The sequence below is a fragment of the Pelodiscus sinensis genome, chromosome 6 (assembly GCF_049634645.1).
Source record: "Pelodiscus sinensis isolate JC-2024 chromosome 6, ASM4963464v1, whole genome shotgun sequence".
NCBI lineage: Eukaryota > Metazoa > Chordata > Testudines > Trionychidae > Pelodiscus > Pelodiscus sinensis.
Window position 1 is genome coordinate 128,557,604 of NC_134716.1, and position 18,520 is coordinate 128,576,123.

The 18,520-nt window shown below is 68.1% G+C and overlaps 1 protein-coding gene across 2 annotated transcripts in view; it reads left to right on the forward strand.

The window, feature by feature from the left end:
- Nucleotides 1–780: 780 nt before the first annotated feature.
- The window catches only part of PHF24 (PHD finger protein 24), a 43,321-nt gene continuing 25,581 nt past the window's right edge, over nucleotides 781–18,520 (forward strand). For both annotated transcript variants that reach the window (XM_075932819.1, XM_075932820.1), the window contains exon 1: nucleotides 781–1,049. The gene's annotated coding sequence lies outside the window, so the exon portion shown is untranslated. The remainder of the gene's footprint in view (nucleotides 1,050–18,520) is intronic.

Here is an 18,520-nt window from a genome sequence, read left to right on the forward strand (position 1 = left end):
GGCGGGTGGGGAAGCGCTGGGCTGGGTTCCCTAGGGAAGTAGTGGAGTCTCCATCCCTAGAGGTGTTTAAGTCTCGGCTTGACAAAGCCCTGGCCGGGTTGATTGAGTTGGGATTGCTCCTGCCTAGAGCAGGGGGCTGGACTTGACCTTCTGAGGTCTCTCCCAGTTCTATGATTCTATGATTGGGGCTTCCGCCTGGCTGCCAAGCCGGGGAGCCAGGCCCAATGGCGGGGGAGTCGCTAGAGACCGGCTCCACCCCTGGGGCCGCCCTGGTGACCAGCCCCCGGGGCAGGCTGGGGCGCTGGGACCCGCCAGGAAAACTCATGATCCCATGGCCATGCTCCCCTAGTCTGTAAAGTGCCACCAGACCTGGGCTGTTCCTCTCTGTAACTGGCTACCCCTGAAGCTCCTGTCGGATTGCAGGGGCAGAGCCGGGCTGGGGGCAGGAGACTCTGAGCCCCTGCCCCAGGAAGGCTCAGCCCCTACTGCCCACCCTGGTGGCCTTTAAAGCGCTCCTCGCCTGCTGTGCGACGTAAGGGGCATCCAGGGGTGCGAGGGCGGGGGGCTGCCCTCGGCACCAGGGCTGCGCTCCGGGACGCGGGGAGCGCCGGCCGGGCTGCCGGTTCCTGCAGCCCCCTTGGCTGTCACGGGGAGCCGCCGGCGAGGCGAGGCGGGGCAGGGCTGCGTTGGTATCTCCCAGCCCACGTCAGAATGGTTAAGCACCAGCTGCCTCCCCCGGCGAGGCGCGGAGCCGAGCGCAGCCCAGGCAGCGGCTGGGACCGGGCCAGCGAGCCCGGCGGCATCTGGCGAGCCCGGCTCGCTCCCCGCGTGCGCGCGCGCTGGCCTCCGCCACCGGCTGCCCGCGTCCTCCTCCTGCCGCAGCCGCCCGCAGCCTCGGCTCCCCGGCCCGGCCGCAGCAGCGCCCCTCCGAGCGCCTGGCCCCGGCCGCCCTCGGGCGCAGCGAGGGAGCCCTGCCCGGCGCGCAGGGCGGGCGCAGCGGGCGCGATGGGCAGGGCGCGAGCGGATCCTTAGGGCAGCGCCCCGCTCCGGTAAGTGGCGCGCAGGGACCCCCGGAGCCCGCCCGGCCCCGAGCGCTCTCGAGCCGGCCCGGGGCCGGGCTTCGGACCCGTCGAGGCGGTGAGGGGCTGGGACGCCGGGGCCAGGCGGGTGGCGCGCTGGGCGCAGGGGGCTCGCCGGGGCGGGGGCCGCGTTTGCTGCAGGGGGGGCTCGGTCCGTGGCTGCCCCGCGGGAGATGGAGACGCGCGACAGAGCAGCCTCGTCGCCTCTCGGAGCCGGGGGCCGCCCCGAGCCCCCTCCGGGAAAGCCCCAGGTCAGGCCCCGCCGCCCCTTCCCCTGGGGCTGCTGGGGACGGGCCGGGGGCAGCGTCCCTGGCTCCGTCCCTGTGCCCGCGGAGGCGGCCGCCTGGGTCCCAGCGCAGAGCCTAGGCCCCCAGCAGCCCCTGCCAGCGGGGAGACCGGCCTAGCCCCGGCTGCCTCCGCACCCGCCTTCGCTCAGCCGCTCCGGCCTGCCCGCGCCCAGCTAAGGGGGCAGCAGCTTGGCACAGCTGCGCTCATGGGACAGGCCCGGCTGCTGGACCCCCCCCCCCCCCACACACACACACTGCGCACCCGGCCAGGCCCCCCCCCACACACACACTGCGCACCCAGCCCGGGACCCCCCCACACACACACACACTGCGCACCCGGCCCGAGACCCCCCCCCCACACACACACACTGCGCACCCGGCCCGGGACCCCCCCACACACACACACACTGCGCACCCAGCCCGAGACCCCCCCCCCACACACACACTGCGCACCCGGCCCAGGACCCCCCCCCACACACACACTGCGCACCCGGCCCGAGACCCCCCCACACACACACACACTGCGCACCCGGCCCGGGACCCCCACACACACACACACACTGCGCACCCGGCCCGAGACCCCCCCCCACACACACACACTGCGCACCCAGCCCGGGACCCCCCCACACACACACACACTGCGCACCCGGCCCAGGACCCCCCCACACACACACACTGCGCACCCGGCCCGAGACCCCCCCCCACACACACACACTGCGCACCCGGCCCGAGACCCCCCCACACACACACACACTGCGCACCCGGCCCGGGACCCCCCCCCCCCACACACACACTGCGCACCCGGCCCGGGGACCCCCCCCACACACACACACTGCGCACCCGGCCCGGGACCCCCCCCACACACACACACTACGCACCCGGCCCGGGACCCCCCCCCACACACACACACTGTGCACCTGGCCCGGGACCCCCCCACACACACACACTGCGCACCCGGCCCGGGACCCCCCCCCACACACACTGCTCACCCGGCCCAGGACCCCCCCACACACACACACTGCGCACCCGGCCCGGGACCCCCCCCCCCCCACACACACACTGCGCACCCGGCCCGGGATCCCCCCCCACACACACACACTGTGCACCTGGCCCGGGACCCCCCCCACACACACACACTGCGCACCCGGCCCGGGACCCCCCCCCACACACACACTGCGCACCCGGCCCGGGACCCCCCCCACACACACACACTGCGCACCCGGCCCGGGACCCCCCCCACACACACACACACTGCGCACCCGGCCCGGGACCCCCCCCACACACACACACACTGCGCACCCGGCCCGGGACCCCCCCCCCCCCACACACACACACTGCGCACCCGGCCCGGGACCCCCCCCCACACACACACACACTGCGCACCCAGCCCGAGACCCCCCCCACACACACACACACTGCGCACCCGGCCCAGGACCCCCCCCACACACACACACTGCGCACCCGGCCCGGGACCCCCCCCCCCCACACACACTGCGCACCCGGCCCGGGACCCCCCCCCCCCACACACACACACTGCACACCCGGCCCGGGACCCCCCCACACACACACACACTGCGCACCCGGCCCGGGACCCCCCCCCCCACACACACTGCGCACCCGGCCCGGGACCCCCCCCCCACACACAGACACACTGCGCACCCGGCCCGGGACCCCCCCACACACACACACACTGCGCACCCGGCCCGGACCCTGAGAACAGAGCCGGGGGCCCCTCCCCAATAAAGTGGGAGCAGGGCAGGTAAGGAGCCCCCCTTTGGCTGCCCAGCCTCCTACCCCCCTCACTCGGCAGGCCCATGGCCCATGCTGCCCACCCGCTGGTCTCCAGGGGACTGGCCCCCCGGCCCTGGGGAATCCCCTTGAATCCAGCTGGGGGACAATGGGCCCTAGGACCCTGTACCCTCCCCAGCTCCTGCTGCACCCCTGGGCCCTGCACACAGACCGGGCCATCAGGCCTCCCTGGGCCCCACAAAGAGCCCATCCCCCGTCGCAAGGGGGCCCGGTCCCAGGCTTGCTCCTGCCCCACAGGAGAGCGTGACAAGGTCCCTCCTGCCTTGGCTGTGCCCAGCCATGGGCTCCCCAGCCGCTGCCCTCCAGGGCCCCGGTCCGGAGCCACCCCTGGAGTTCTCCCCGCCCAGAGCCTGCCTGTCTGCCTGTGAGTGTCTGCCCTCGGGCTGCCTCAGCCGCTCCAGGAGCCGGGCTCAGCCCTTCCCTGGCCCTGCCCACAGGGGCTGGAATCCAGCGAGTGCAGCGTGAGGCGAATTGCTCCCTTCCATCCCCGGGGCCCTGCTCCCGGTCCCCGTTTCCCCAGCCGCCCTCCCTTTGCCCCCGGTGATCCCCTGGGCCGCCCTCGCCCAGCCCTTCCTGACGGCAGCCTCTTGGCCACACGCCAGCGCCGGGCAGCAGCAAGGCAGAGGGGGCAGCGCCCGGCGGTGGGGAGTGGCAGAGCCGGCAGAGGGGCCTCACGCCAGTGTCTGCCAGAGCCACCGCAGAGCTCCGCCAGCCAGGCACGCTGCCCCGCTCGGCACTGCCGGCTTCCCTCCCTCCCAGGGCCTTTCCCGGGGCCGGGCAGGCCGGACAAGAACAGCTCCTCCCGCCCAGCGAAGGGGCCCAGGGCCCAGCAAAGCAGCAGGACAGTCTGGCGGGCAGAACCACCTGGGCACTGCAGGAGAGAGGGCAGGCACCCGGGTGGCAGGGGGGGGGGGGGCCTGGCTCCACATGGGCCCCTCGGTGCCACAGTTCTCCAAACAACGCCACACACAGTTCTCCTTCACTCAGCCGGTACAGCCAGAGACAGCCCTACCGTAGCAACCCCGCCCGGCCTCACAGCCCTGCCGTAGCAACCCCGCCCGGCCTCACAGCCCTACCGTAGCAACCCTGCCCGGCCTCACAGCCCTACCGTAGCAACCCTGCCCGGCCTCACAGCCCTGCCGTAGCAACCCCGCCCGGCCTCACAGCCCTGCCGTAGCAACCCCGCCCGGCCTCACAGCCCTGCCGTAGCAACCCCGCCCAGCCTCACAGCCCTGCCGTAGCAACCCCGCCCGGCCTCACAGCCCTGCCGTAGCAACCCCGCCCGGCCTCACAGCCCTGCCGTAGCAACCCCGCCCGGCCTCACAGCCCTGCCGTAGCAACCCCGCCCGGCCTCACAGCCCTGCCGTAGCAACCCCGCCCGGCCTCACAGCCCTGCCGTAGCAACCCCGCCCGGCCTCACAGCCCTGCCGTAGCAACCCCGCCCGGCCTCACAGCCCTGCCGTAGCAACCCCGCCCGGCCTCACAGCCCTGCCGTAGCAACCCCGCCCGGCCTCACAGCCCTGCGGTAGCAACCCCGCCCAGCCTCACAGCCCTGCCGTAGCAACCCCGCCCGGCCTCACAGCCCTGCCGTAGCAACCCCGCCCGGCCTCACAGCCCTACCGTAGCAACCCCGCCCGGCCTCACAGCCCTACCGTAGCAACCCCGCCCAGCCTCACAGCCCTGCCGTAGCAACCCCGCCCAGCCTCACAGCCCTGCCGTAGCAACCCCGCCCGGCCTCACAGCCCTGCCGTAGCAACCCCGCCCAGCCTCACAGCCCTGCCGTAGCAACCCCGCCCGGCCTCACAGCCCTGCCGTAGCAACCCCGCCCGGCCTCACAGCCCTGCGGTAGCAACCCCGCCCAGCCTCACAGCCCTGCCGTAGCAACCCCGCCCGGCCTCACAGCCCTGCCGTAGCAACCCCGCCCGGCCTCACAGCCCTACCGTAGCAACCCCGCCCGGCCTCACAGCCCTGCCGTAGCAACCCCGCCCGGCCTCACAGCCCTGCCGTAGCAACCCCGCCCGGCCTCACAGCCCTACCGTAGCAACCCCGCCCGGCCTCACAGCCCTGCCGTAGCAACCCCGCCCGGCCTCACAGCCCTGCCGTAGCAACCCCGCCCGGCCTCACAGCCCTGCCGTAGCAACCCTGCCCGGCCTCACAGCCCTGCCGTAGCAACCCCGCCCGGCCTCACAGCCCTGCCGTAGCAACCCCGCCCGGCCTCACAGCCCTGCCGTAGCAACCCCGCCCGGCCTCACAGCCCTGCCGTAGCAACCCCGCCCGGCCTCACAGCCCTGCCGTAGCAACCCCGCCCGGCCTCACAGCCCTGCCGTAGCAACCCCGCCCGGCCTCACAGCCCTGCCGTAGCAACCCCGCCCGGCCTCACAGCCCTGCCGTAGCAACCCCGCCCGGCCTCACAGCCCTGCCGTAGCAACCCCGCCCGGCCTCACAGCCCTGCCGTAGCAACCCCGCCCGGCCTCACAGCCCTGCCGTAGCAACCCCGCCCTGCCTCACAGCACTACCGTAGCAACCCCGCCCGGCCTCACAGCCCTGCCGTAGCAACCCCGCCCGGCCTCACAGCCCTGCCGTAGCAACCCCGCCCGGCCTCACAGCCCTACCGTAGCAACCCCGCCCAGCCTCACAACCCTGCTGTCCTGCCGCAGCAACCCCGCCCAGACTCACAGCCCTGCCGTAGCAACCCCGCCCAGCCTCACAGCCCTACCGCAGCAACCCCGCCCAGCCTCACAGCCCTGCCGCAGCAACCCCGCCCGGCCTCACAGCCCTGCCGCAGCAACCCCGCCCGGCCTCACAGCCCTGCCGCAGCAACCCCGCCCGGCCTCACAGCCCTGCCGCAGCAACCCCGCCCAGCCTCACAGCCCTACCGCAGCAACCCCGCCCAGCCTCACAGCCCTGCCGTAGCAACCCCGCCCAGCCTCACAGCCCTGCCGTAGCAACCCCGCCCAGCCTCACAGCCCTGCCGTAGCAACCCCGCCCGGCCTCACAGCCCTGCCGTAGCAACCCCACCCGGCCTCACAGCCCTACCGTAGCAACCCCGCCCAGCCTCACAGCCCTGCCGTAGCAACCCCGCCCGGCCTCACAGCCCTGCCGTAGCAACCCCGCCCGGCCTCACAGCCCTGCCGTAGCAACCCCGCCCGGCCTCACAGCCCTGCCGTAGCAACCCCGCCCGGCCTCACAGCCCTGCCGTAGCAACCCCGCCCGGCCTCACAGCCCTGCCGTAGCAACCCCGCCCGGCCTCACAGCCCTGCCGTAGCAACCCCGCCCTGCCTCACAGCACTACCGTAGCAACCCCGCCCTGCCTCACAGCACTACCGTAGCAACCCCGCCCGGCCTCACAGCCCTGCGGTAGCAACCCCGCCCGGCCTCACAGCCCTGCGGTAGCAACCCCGCCCAGCCTCACAGCCCTGCCGTAGCAACCCCGCCCGGCCTCACAGCCCTGCGGTAGCAACCCCGCCCGGCCTCACAGCCCTGCGGTAGCAACCCCGCCCAGCCTCACAGCCCTGCGGTAGCAACCCCGCCCAGCCTCACAGCCCTACCGTAGCAACCCTGCCCAGCCTCACAACCCTACTGTCCTGCCGCAGCAACCCCGCCCAGCCTCACAGCCCTGCCGTAGCAACCCCGCCCAGCCTCACAGCCCTACCGTAGCAACCCTGCCCAGCCTCACAACCCTACTGTCCTGCCGCAGCAACCCCGCCCAGCCTCACAGCCCTGCCGCAGCAACCCCGCCCGGCCTCACAGCCCTGCCGCAGCAACCCCGCCCGGCCTCACAGCCCTGCCGCAGCAACCCCGCCCAGCCTCACAACCCTGCCGCAGCAACCCTGCCCGGCCTCACAGCCCTGCCGCAGCAACCCCGCCCGGCCTCACAGCCCTGCCGCAGCAACCCCGCCCGGCCTCACAGCCCTGCCGTAGCAACCCCGCCCGGCCTCACAGCCCTGCCGTAGCAACCCCGCCCGGCCTCACAGCCCTGCCGTAGCAACCCCGCCCGGCCTCACAGCCCTGCCGTAGCAACCCCGCCCTGCCTCACAGCACTACCGTAGCAACCCCGCCCGGCCTCACAGCCCTGCCGTAGCAACCCCGCCCGGCCTCACAGCCCTGCCGTAGCAACCCCGCCCGGCCTCACAGCCCTGCGGTAGCAACCCCGCCCAGCCTCACAGCCCTACCGTAGCAACCCCGCCCAGCCTCACAACCCTGCTGTCCTGCCGCAGCAACCCCGCCCAGACTCACAGCCCTGCCGTAGCAACCCCGCCCAGCCTCACAGCCCTACCGCAGCAACCCCGCCCAGCCTCACAGCCCTGCCGCAGCAACCCCGCCCGGCCTCACAGCCCTGCCGCAGCAACCCCGTCCGGCCTCACAGCCCTGCCGCAGCAACCCCGCCCAGCCTCACAGCCCTACCGCAGCAACCCCGCCCAGCCTCACAGCCCTGCCGTAGCAACCCCGCCCAGCCTCACAGCCCTGCCGTAGCAACCCCGCCCAGCCTCACAGCCCTGCCGTAGCAACCCCGCTCAGCCTCACAGCCCTGCCGTAGCAACCCCGCCCGGCCTCACAGCCCTGCCGTAGCAACCCCGCCCGGCCTCACAGCCCTACCGTAGCAACCCGCCCGGCCTCACAGCCCTGCCGTAGCAACCCCGCCCGGCCTCACAGCCCTGCCGTAGCAACCCCGCCCGGCCTCACAGCCCTGCCGTAGCAACCCCGCCCGGCCTCACAGCCCTGCCGTAGCAACCCCGCCCGGCCTCACAGCCCTGCCGTAGCAACCCCGCCCGGCCTCACAGCCCTGCCGTAGCAACCCCGCCCGGCCTCACAGCCCTGCCGTAGCAACCCCGCCCTGCCTCACAGCACTACCGTAGCAACCCCGCCCTGCCTCACAGCACTACCGTAGCAACCCCGCCCGGCCTCACAGCCCTGCCGTAGCAACCCCGCCCGGCCTCACAGCCCTGCGGTAGCAACCCCGCCCGGCCTCACAGCCCTGCCGTAGCAACCCCGCCCGGCCTCACAGCCCTGCGGTAGCAACCCCGCCCGGCCTCACAGCCCTGCGGTAGCAACCCCGCCCGGCCTCACAGCCCTGCCGTAGCAACCCCGCCCGGCCTCACAGCCCTGCGGTAGCAACCCCGCCCGGCCTCACAGCCCTGCCGTAGCAACCCCGCCCAGCCTCACAGCCCTGCGGTAGCAACCCCGCCCAGCCTCACAGCCCTACCGTAGCAACCCTGCCCAGCCTCACAACCCTACTGTCCTGCCGCAGCAACCCCGCCCAGCCTCACAGCCCTGCCGTAGCAACCCCGCCCAGCCTCACAGCCCTACCGTAGCAACCCTGCCCAGCCTCACAACCCTACTGTCCTGCCGCAGCAACCCCGCCCAGCCTCACAGCCCTGCCGCAGCAACCCCGCCCGGCCTCACAGCCCTGCCGCAGCAACCCCGCCCGGCCTCACAGCCCTGCCGTAGCAACCCCGCCCGGCCTCACAGCCCTGCCGTAGCAACCCCGCCCGGCCTCACAGCCCTGCCGTAGCAACCCCGCCCGGCCTCACAGCCCTGCCGTAGCAACCCCGCCCGGCCTCACAGCCCTGCCGTAGCAACCCCGCCCGGCCTCACAGCCCTGCCGTAGCAACCCCGCCCTGCCTCACAGCACTACCGTAGCAACCCCGCCCGGCCTCACAGCCCTGCCGTAGCAACCCCGCCCGGCCTCACAGCCCTGCCGTAGCAACCCCGCCCGGCCTCACAGCCCTGCGGTAGCAACCCCGCCCAGCCTCACAGCCCTACCGTAGCAACCCCGCCCAGCCTCACAACCCTGCTGTCCTGCCGCAGCAACCCCGCCCAGACTCACAGCCCTGCCGTAGCAACCCCGCCCAGCCTCACAGCCCTACCGCAGCAACCCCGCCCAGCCTCACAGTCCTGCCGCAGCAACCCCGCCCGGCCTCACAGCCCTGCCGCAGCAACCCCGCCCGGCCTCACAGCCCTGCCGCAGCAACCCCGCCCGGCCTCACAGCCCTGCCGCAGCAACCCCGCCCGGCCTCACAGCCCTGCCGCAGCAACCCCGCCCGGCCTCACAGCCCTGCCGTAGCAACCCCGCTCAGCCTCACAGCCCTGCCGTAGCAACCCCGCCCGGCCTCACAGCCCTGCCGTAGCAACCCCGCCCGGCCTCACAGCCCTACCGTAGCAACCCCGCCCGGCCTCACAGCCCTGCCGTAGCAACCCCGCCCGGCCTCACAGCCCTGCCGTAGCAACCCCGCCCGGCCTCACAGCCCTGCCGTAGCAACCCCGCCCGGCCTCACAGCCCTGCCGTAGCAACCCCGCCCGGCCTCACAGCCCTGCCGTAGCAACCCCGCCCGACCTCACAGCCCTGCCGTAGCAACCCCGCCCGGCCTCACAGCCCTGCCGTAGCAACCCCGCCCGGCCTCACAGCCCTGCCGTAGCAACCCCGCCCGGCCTCACAGCCCTGCCGTAGCAACCCCGCCCGGCCTCACAGCCCTGCCGTAGCAACCCCGCCCTGCCTCACAGCACTACCGTAGCAACCCCGCCCTGCCTCACAGCACTACCGTAGCAACCCCGCCCGGCCTCACAGCCCTGCCGTAGCAACCCCGCCCGGCCTCACAGCCCTGCGGTAGCAACCCCGCCCAGCCTCACAGCCCTGCCGTAGCAACCCCGCCCAGCCTCACAGCCCTACCGTAGCAACCCTGCCCAGCCTCACAACCCTACTGTCCTGCCGCAGCAACCCCGCCCAGCCTCACAGCCCTGCCGCAGCAACCCCGCCCGGCCTCACAGCCCTGCCGCAGCAACCCCGCCCGGCCTCACAGCCCTGCGGTAGCAACCCCGCCCAGCCTCACAGCCCTACCGTAGCAACCCTGCCCAGCCTCACAACCCTACTGTCCTGCCGCAGCAACCCCGCCCAGCCTCACAGCCCTGCCGCAGCAACCCCGCCCGGCCTCACAGCCCTGCCGCAGCAACCCCGCCCGGCCTCACAGCCCTGCCGCAGCAACCCCGCCCAGCCTCACAGCCCTACCGCAGCAACCCCGCCCAGCCTCACAGCCCTGCCGTAGCAACCCCGCCCAGCCTCACAGCCCTGCCGTAGCAACCCCGCCCAGCCTCACAGCCCTGCCGTAGCAACCCCGCTCAGCCTCACAGCCCTGCCGTAGCAACCCCGCTCAGCCTCACGGCCCTGCCGTAGCAACCCCGCTCAGCCTCACGGCCCTGCCGTAGCAACCCTGCCGTAGGAAGCCCCCCCATCCTCACAGCCCTGTCATAGCCATTCTGCCCATCCTTACAGCGTAGCAACCCCGCCCATGCTCACAGTCCTACCATAGCAATCCCGCCTATTCTCACAGCCCTACCGTAGCAACCCTGCCCATCCTCACAGCCGTACCTTAGCAACCCCGCCCATCCTCACAGCCCTGCTATAGCAACCCCGCCCTTCCTCACAGCCCTGCGGTAGCAACCCCACCCAGCCTCACAGCCATTCTGTAGCAACCCCGCCCATCCTCACAGCCCTACTGTAGCAACCCTGCCCAGCCTCACAGTCGTACTATAGGAACCCCGCCCAGCCTCACAACCCTATCTTAACAACTGTGTCCATCCTCAGCCCTACTGTAGAAATCTCACCCATGCTCACAACCTTATTATAGCAACTGTGCCCATCCTCACAGCCCTACCTTAGCAACCCCGCCCTGCCTCACAGTCTTACCATAGCAACCCTGTCCATCCTCACAGCCGTACCATAGCAACCTCATAGTTTTATAGGAGTGAAAAAGACCTCATAAGGTCATCGAATTCAGCCCTCTGCCCGAAGCAGGACCAATCTCAACTAAATCAGCCCAGCCAGGGCTGTGTCAATCCAAGACTTAAACACCTCTAGGGATGGAGACTCCACCCCTCCCTCGGGAACCCAGCCCAGCGCTTCCCCACCCGCCTAGGGAAATTGCTTTTCCTAACATCCAACCTAGACCCCCCCCCCCCCCACTGCAACTTGAGCCCATTGCTCCTCATCCTGCCACCTGCCCCCACTGAGAACAGCCTCTCTCCAGCCTCTTTGGACCCCCCTTCAGGCTGGGGGAGGATTTTATTGATGCAGGAGGCCTGGGGCTCAGGACCCATCGGTTTGGGGTAGAGGGCGGGGTCTGTGGTGTGTAGCTGTTGGGGTGGGAGATTCCCGAGCATATGGGGCGAGGGTGGGGCGCCGGAGTGGGGATCACTGGGGAGGGCAGGCCAGGGCGCTGCGGCCAGCTGGGACTGAGGGGCTGGAGAGAGCAGTAGCAGCACATGGGGCTGCAGAGCAGGTCTGAGGGGATGCCGGCAGGTGTGCCTGGGGGCCCATGGCTGGACAGTTGCAGACAGGAACAGTGCATGGCCCCAGCCCCCCAAACCAGCCTGCTAGCAAGGCACAGCGTCTCACACAGCACCCTGACACACCCAGTGCTGGCAGATATGGGCGGGCGACCCTTGCGCCTCAGTTTCCCTTTTTGCACTCCAGGGGCAGTGGCTGGCCCGCCTGGCGGGTCGGGGTGGGGAGGATGTGTTCGTTCCAGCCTAGGGTGTGCTTGGAGATGAGATGTGCCCAGCAGTTTCGCTGCTCACCCTGCCCCCAGGGCTGAGCCCCATGGCAGCGGGGCAGTGGCACCTGCCTTTCCCGCAGTGGGAGGGGGGAGGATGCTGCAGCCTCTTGCAGGGAGCCCGGTGCTCCTGTGGGAAGGCGGAAGGTGGCCAGCGCGTGGAGCCTGCAGCCGTCTCCGGCCAGATTGGGAGTCTCCACAGAGGCCTAAAAATATCCCCTCGGCTGCGCCAGGAGACAAGGTCAGGCTGGCACGAGCCTGTGCCAAGGTGAGCGGCGGCACCGGATCCCCCACGCCAAGGTGTCAGCACACGCTGAGGGGCCAGAGGGCCAGGCGGGGGCAGGGTTGCCACGTGCTGTGCCGTGGGCTGCAGGGCGGCAGAGAGACGGGAGGCTGTCCTGGGGCGGGTGCTGCGGAGGGGAAGGCTCTTGTGCCCACAGCGCTGAAGATGGAGAGGGGCGCAAGAGCCTTCTCGGTCCTGTGAGACCTGGCGCTGCCCCGTGGGACCTGGCATTATCCTGTGGGGCCTGGCGCTGCCCCGTGGGACCTGGCATTATCCTGTGGGGCCTGGCGCTGCCCCGTGGGGCCTGGTGCTGCCCCGTGGGACCTGGCATTATCCTGTGGGGCCTGGCGCTGCCCCGTGGGACCTGGCATTATCCTGTGGGGCCTGGCGCTGCCCCGTGGGACCTGGCATTATCCTGTGGGGCCTGGCGCTGCCCCGTGGGACCTGGCATTATCCTGTGGGGCCTGGCGCTGCCCCGTGGGACCTGGCATTATCCTGTGGGGCCTGGCGCTGCCCCGTGGGGCCTGGCGCTGCCCCGTGGGGCCTGGTGCTGCCCCGTGGGACCTGGCATTATCCTGTGGGATCTGGCGCTGCCCCGTGGGACCTGGCATTATCCTGTGGGGCCTGGCGCTGCCCCGTGGGGCCTGGTATTATCCTGTGGGGCCTGGCTCTGCCCCGTGGGGCCTGGTATTATCCTGTGGGGCCTGGCTCTGCCCCGTGGGACCTGGTATTATCCTGTGGGGCCTGGCGCTGCCCCGTGGGGCCTGGTATTATCCTGTGGGGCCTGGCGCTGCCCCGTGGGGCCTGGCGCTGCCCCGTGGGACCTGGCATTATCCTGTGGGGCCTGGCGCTGCCCCGTGGGACCTGGCATTATCCTGTGGGGCCTGGTGCTGCCCCGTGGGACCTGGAATTATCCTGTGGGGCCTGGTGCTGCCCCGTGGGGCCTGGCATTATCCTGTGGGGCCTGGCGCTGCCCCGTGGGACCTGGCATTATCCTGTGGGGCCTGGCGCTGCCCCGTGGGGCCTGGCGCTGCCCCGTGGGACCTGGCATTATCCTGTGGGGCCTGGCGCTGCCCCGTGGGACCTGGCATTATCCTGTGGGGCCTGGTGCTGCCCCGTGGGACCTGGAATTATCCTGTGGGGCCTGGCGCTGCCCCGTGGGACCTGGAATTATCCTGTGGGGCCTGGCGCTGCCCCGTGGGACCTGGCATTATCCTGTGGGGCCTGGCGCTGCCCCGTGGGGCCTGGCATTATCCTGTGGGGCCTGGCACTGCGGTTGGTGGCACCGTCCCTCTGAGCACGTGGAGCACTGTGACTCGGGGCGTGGGTGGGCAGTGTGGGGCGCTGTTATCTGATGTGTGGTTACTCCAGACACATTGGTCTGGGTACAGAGACTGTCCTTGGAGAGCTGCTCTTCAGGCGCTGCTGCCAGTGGCACTGTTCCTGCTGTGGAGGGCCCTGCTACTGGCACTCAGGGTCCGGGTGTGGGTCCTGTTGTTGAGCATACCAATGCCAGTACTCAGTGTGCTGTTACTCGCGATACTCTTACTGTTACTTGGGTATTTGGCTCTGTTACTCTGAGGGCTGTGTCTCGGGGTACTGGGGTACTGGTACTCGGGTATTTGGCTCTGTTACTCTGAGGGCTGTGACTTGGGGTACTGGTACTCTGGTATTTGGCTCTGTTACTCTGAGGGCAGTGTCTCAGGGTACTAGTGTTGGGGGGGGTACTTGGGTATGTCTACACTACCCCGCTAGTTCGAACTAGTGGGGTAATGTATGCATACCGCACTTGCTAATGAAGCCCGGGATTTGAATTTCCCGGGCTTCATTAGCATAAGCGGGGAGCCGCCATTTTTAAATCCCCGCTGCTTCGAACCCCGTGTAGCGCGGCTACACGGGGCTCGAACTAGGTAGTTCGGACTAGGGTCCTATTCCGAACTACCGTTACTCCTCGTGAAACGAGGTGTACCGGTAGTTGGGAATAGGCACCCTAGTCCGAACTACCTAGTTCGAGCCCCGTGTAGCCGCGCTACACGGGGTTCGAAGCAGCGGGGATTTAAAAATGGCGGCTCCCCGCTTATGCTAATGAAGCCCAGGAAATTCAAATCCCGGGCTTCATTAGCAAGTGCGGTATGCATACATTACCCTCCTAGTTCGAACTAGGAGGGTAGTGTAGACATACCCCTTGTTACTTGGGGTAGTGGTTCTGTTCCTCTGAGGGCTGTGTGTCAGGGTAGGAGTATTGGGGGGTACTTGTTCCTCTGAGGGGTGTCTCAGGCTACTGGTACTCCGAGGGCTGTTACTGGGGGTGCCGTTGCTCACGGCTCTCTGACCTCCCCCTGCCGTCGCTTTGGCCCGGTAGAACTGGGTAACTGTCTCTGGTTGCTCCTTTCCCTCCCTGTGCGGCCACGGAGCCAGGGGCCTGGTGCCTTCTCAGCACCCCTCCCAGCAGTAGGTTTGGCCTTTTGTGCCAGGCACCCAGACGGGGCAGGAGATGGAGCAGCGTCCATGGGGGCATCAGCCCCCCCCCCCCCCCGCCGCGGCTCTCTGGCCCTGCTGTGGAGCGCAGCACGGCAGATGGGGGAGACGAGGCTGCTGAACGCCCATTAGCCGAAATCCCCAGAGGCAGCCTGCCCACACAGACGCAGACAGGAAGACGCTGCCATGGCCGCACACACGCCCGCCCTGTCTTTCCTCTCCACCCGCGCCTCCCTGGGATGGGTTCCAGACAGGGCTGGAAGGCGTGTGAATCCCCCCCTGGGTGTGTGTAAACAGGCCTCTGGCTCTGTGTGTGTGTGTGCATGTGAACCCCCACCTCTGGGTGTGTGAACGTGCCTGTGTGTGTGTGTGTGTGTGTAAACACGCCTCTGCATACGTGTGTGTGAACGCACCTGTGAGTGTAATTGAGTACATGCTTCTTTGTGTGTGAACATTCTTCTGTGTACATGTATGTGAATGCACACCACTGCGTGAGTGTGTGAAAATGACTGTGTGAGTGAATGCACACCGTTGCGTGAGTGCAGGGTGCAGGAAGACACACCTCGGTGTGTGTTTGTGCACATATGAACTGCCTCTCTGCGAGGGGCTGTGCTTGAATGCAGGCCTGTGTGTTGGCCCAGGAACACACCCGCTTTGGAATGACCCCACGGGCATGGCTCTGTGTGACCAGAGAGCTGAGTGTGCAGTGTGTTTCCTGCCTGGGGTGTGCGATCCGGTGTCTGCACCCGGGCGTGCGGTAGTCAGTGTTTGGGGGCAGCTGTATGCCTGGCTGAGTGTGTGTGTGCACAGTTCTGTCTAGGGAGCTGTGCACAACAGAGTGTTTGTGTTTGCAGGTGTGTATCCGTGGGAAGGGTGTGTGTGTGTCTGACTGTGTCTACCCCAGAACCGGGTGCCGCCTTCGAGCCGGTGAACAAACACGAACAGAGACGCTGGCGTTGCTTCCTCCCCGCCTGTTTTCTGCTCGCTGACGGTGACAGGCGCCGTGCGACTGTCAGTATTTCGGATGATATTTCCTAGCGCAGCGACGAATGCGCCGGGGTGTGCTGTACCCAGCCAGGCGGATGCCGCCGTGTGTTCTCCCTGCTCCTTGGGACTCTTCCAGCCCCCGAACCGTGAGAGCCGCTGTCGAGGCCCAAGGGACGCCTTCGGCTGAGTCCCTGCTGCTGGCCGGCCCCGGGGCGGCCCTGCAGATGCCAAGACCCCACGGGAGGGGGAATCCACCCCGTCCCTGGGCAGTGGGCACCAATGGTTAGTCCCTGGCACTGTTCAACATCGGGGCCTTGCTGGAATCTGGCTTCAGTGCCCGGGCACTGTCCTGCCGTTCCCTGCCAGGCGCCTGGGCGTTTCTACCCAGGGAGCCGCTCTGAGCCACCGCTCCTCTCCCTTCTGATGAGCCAGCACCCGGCGGCAGTAAACCCGCCGGGCCCCCGTCGCCCCGGCCTCCCCGTAGCTCCCCCCCACCGAGGCGGGGTTTGTATTGGCTGCCCGGCTGGGGGAGGATTGAAAAGCATCAGGCTTAGGACCGCGCCCGCTAGCAGGCCCCCTTCCACGAGGAGCCCCCAGTGACACTGCCGTGCGCGAGCTCCCGCAGCCAGCCCTGACCCAGGGACCGCGGGGCTATGCACAGCGCCGGCCTTGTAATCAGCATATCCGTGTCCTTGAGCGCACGGCCTCTGCGGCGGGGGAGACGAGGCTGCAGCGCTCTCCGCATGGCGCTGGCTGCGGATTAGCCGCGTGGGCATGAGAGCGGCGCTGCTCTGTCTGTGTGTGTGTGTGTGTGTGTGTGTGTGTGTGTGTATACACACCTCTCTGTGCGGGGCTGGGGGGGGTGTGTGTGACTCCTTGCTGTGTGTGTGTGTGTGCATACACACCTCTCTGTGCGGGGCTGGGGGGGATGTGTGTCTCCTTGCTGTGTGTCTGTGTGTGCATACACACCTCTCTGTGCGGGGCTGGGGTGTGTGTGGCTCCTTGCTGTGTGTCTGTGTGTGCATACACACCTCTCTGTGCGGGGCTGGGGGGGATGTGTGTCTCCTTGCTCTGTGTCTGTGTGTGCATACACACCTCTCTGTGCAGGGCTGGGGGGGATGTGTGTCTCCTTGCTGTGTGTGTGTGTGTGCATACACACCTCTCTGTGCAGGGCTGGGGTGTGTGTGTCTCCTTGCTGTGTGTCTGTGTGTGCATACACACCTCTCTGTGCGGGGCTGGGGTGTGTGTGTCTCCTTGCAGTGTGTGTGTGTGTGCATACACACCTCTCTGTGCGGGGCTGGGGTGTGTGTGTCTCTTTGCTGTGTGTGTGTGTGTGCATACACACCTCTCTGTGCGGGGCTGGGGTGTGTGTGGCTCCTTGCTGTGTGTGTGTGTGTGCATACACACCTCTCTGTGCGGGGCTGGGGTGTGTGTGTCTCTTTGCTGTGTGTTTGTGTGTGCATACACACCTCTCTGTGTGGGGCTGGGATGTGTGTGTCTCCTTGCTGTGTGTCTGTGTGTGCATAGACACCTCTCTGTGCGGGGCTGGGGTGTGTGTGTGTGTGCATACACACCTCTCTGTGCGGGGCTGGGGTGTGTGTGTCTCTTTGCTGTGTGTGTGTGTGTGCATACACACCTCTCTGTGCGGGGTTGGGGTGTGTGTGGCTCCTTGCTGTGTGTGTGTGTGTGCATACACACCTCTCTGTGCGGGGCTGGGGTGTGTGTGTCTCTTTGCTGTGTGTTTGTGTGTGCATACACACCTCTCTGTGTGGGGCTGGGGTGTGTGTGTCTCCTTGCTGTGTGTCTGTGTGTGCATACACACGTCTCTGTGCAGGGCTGGGGTGTGTGTGTCTCCTTGCTGTGTGTCTGTGTGTGCATACACACCTCTCTGTGCGGGGCTGGGGTGTGTGTGTCTCCTTGCTGTGTGTCTGTGTGTGCATACACACCTCTCTGTGTGGGGGCTGGGATGTGTGTGTCTCCTTGCTGTGTGTCTGTGTGTGCATAGACACCTCTCTGTGCGGGGCTGGGGTGTGTGTGTGTGTGCATACACACCTCTCTGTGCAGGGCTGGGGTGTGTGTGTCTCCTTGCTGTGTGTCTGTGTGTGCATACACACCTCTCTGTGCGGGGCTGGGGTGTGTGTGTCTCTTTGCTGTGTGTGTGTGCGTGCATACACACCTCTCTGTGCGGGGCTGGGGTGTGTATGTCTCCTTGCTGTGTGTCTGTGTGTGCATACACACCTCTCTGTGCGGGGCTGGGGTGTGTGTGTCTCCTTGCTCTGTGTCTGTGTGTGCATACACACCTCTCTGTGCCGGGCTGGGGTGTGTGTGTCTCCTTGCTGTGTGTCTGTGTGCGCATACACACCTCTCTGTGCGGGGCTGGGGTGTGTGTGTCTCCTTGCTGTGTGTCTGTGTGCGCATACACACCTCTCTGTGCGGGGCTGGGGTGTGTATGTCTCCTTGCTGTGTGTCTGTGTGTGCATACACACCTCTCTGTGCGGGGCTGGGGGGGATGTGTGTCTCCTTGCTGTGTGTCTGTGTGTGCATACACACCTCTCTGTGCGGGGCTGGGGGGGATGTGTGTCTCCTTGCTGTGTGTCTGTGTGTGCATACACACCTCTCTGTGCGGGGCTGGGAGGGGATGTGTGTCTCCTTGCTGTGTGTCTGTGTGTGCATACACACCTCTCTGTGTGGGGCTGGCGTGTGTGTGTCTCTTTGCTGTGTGTCTGTGTGTGCATACACACCTCTCTGTGCGGGGCTGGGGTGTGTGTGGCTCCTTGCTGTGTGTCTGTGTGTGCATACACACCTCTCTGTGCGGGGCTGGGGGAGATGTGTGTCTCCTTGCTGTGTGTCTGTGTGTGCATACACACCTCTCTGTGCGGGGCTGGGGTGTGTGTGTCTCCTTGCTGTGTGTCTGTGTGTGCATACACACCTCTCTGTGTGGGGCTGGGGTGTGTGTGTCTCTTTGCTGTGTGTTTGTGTGTGCATACACACCTCTCTGTGTGGGGCTGGGGTGTGTGTGTCTCTTTGCTGTGTGTCTGTGTGTGCATACAC